Source organism: Triticum dicoccoides, chromosome 3A (genome assembly GCF_002162155.2).
Source record: "Triticum dicoccoides isolate Atlit2015 ecotype Zavitan chromosome 3A, WEW_v2.0, whole genome shotgun sequence".
In the NCBI taxonomy this organism is placed as follows: domain Eukaryota; kingdom Viridiplantae; phylum Streptophyta; class Magnoliopsida; order Poales; family Poaceae; genus Triticum; species Triticum dicoccoides.
In genome coordinates, this window is record NC_041384.1 from 19,502,006 (window position 1) to 19,503,538 (window position 1,533).

Sequence of the window (1,533 nt, forward strand, 5' to 3'; positions counted from 1 at the left end):
CCTGGTAACATTCGTGTGAATAGCATGGTAACTCACACATTGGAGACCCGATAATTTATGCACCCCGGTCTTAGTACTTTTCGCGAGGGACGGGTGATGAAATATACCCCTGATAATTATTATATCAATACCACGGTAACTCACACCTCGTAGACCTGATAACTAATGCACCCAGTCTTTGGTAAATTTGGCGACTGGGTGGGCGGAGGGTGGTTGATGAAATATGCCCTTGGTAACTTTTTGTGTGAATAACATGATAACTCACACATCATAGAGCTGGTAACTTATGTGACTCAGTCCTGATAACTTTGACGACGGTGGTGAGGAGTGGGGGAGGGTTGTTGATGAAATATACATCCGTTAACTTTTTTGTCAATATCATGGTAACTCACACATCATAGACCTGATAACTTAGGTATAAACAACGCGGTAACTTTAGACCCGAATAAAAAGTTATCGAAACATACCCCAATCACTTATGTGCAAATAGCACAGTAATGCGTGCATCCGGAGCTGATAACTTAGATATAAATACCACTGTAAATTTGACCCAGGGGAAAGAAGTCGTTTAAAACACATCTCCGGCCGCTTCTGTATAAATAACATGTTAATATACACATAACGTAACTGATAACTTTACAGTAACTTTTCACCAAAAAAGTGATCAAAACATGTCAACATGAGATCTAGTTTTGAAGTTCTCATCGTGATGGATTTTTTTATGTGAAAACGATTTTTCAATAAAAAACGACAGTTTGAGCAATAAAATATTTTACATCTTTGAAATAGCAAGAATTTACAATGACATCAGGTTTTCTGTGCTCCACTATTTTTGCATGTGGAGAGAATGTTGGAGGAGCCATTTTTATGCCCCGGTAATTTTCATGTAAACCTAATGGTAACTGGCATACCACATAGGTGATAATTCATTTAGCCCAAGTCTGATAACTTTTCATCCGAAAAAAGTCATCGAAACATCTCAACATGGCATCTAGTTTTTGAAGTCTCGTCGCGACGAATCTTTTATGTGAAAACGGTTTTTCAATCGGACCAATGGTTTGATCTACAAAACATTTTAAAGTTTCAAAATATGGAGAATCTTTGCTAACATCATCTGTTTTGTCTTTTAATATGCATGCATGCATAAAATTATTAATCATTGCTAGCTGCATGTGATTTCCTCGGGATTAGCTAGCTACTAAACTCGCATGCATGTGTGATTGTTCGGGCACTTGTTGCTTCGATCAGGAGGAGAACAAGAGAAGCGGGAGCCATCGAAGGGATTGTGTGGATCTGTTGCTTAACGTCCAGACGACTGGACGTTAGCACAGTCCATCAAAGATTAAACAAGGAATGACTTTCATTGTATCCGGGGTCAAAGATTTGCCGAAAGCGCTAGATACAAGTATCATTGTCATAGATTTTTTTTCTTCTGCCCTGAAGTCAACCGGAATCATTCTTTGGCCAACCTTTATTATACGAGTATAATACCGATTCCAAAATAAAAATCAGAATTTTTTGAATTTTTTGAGT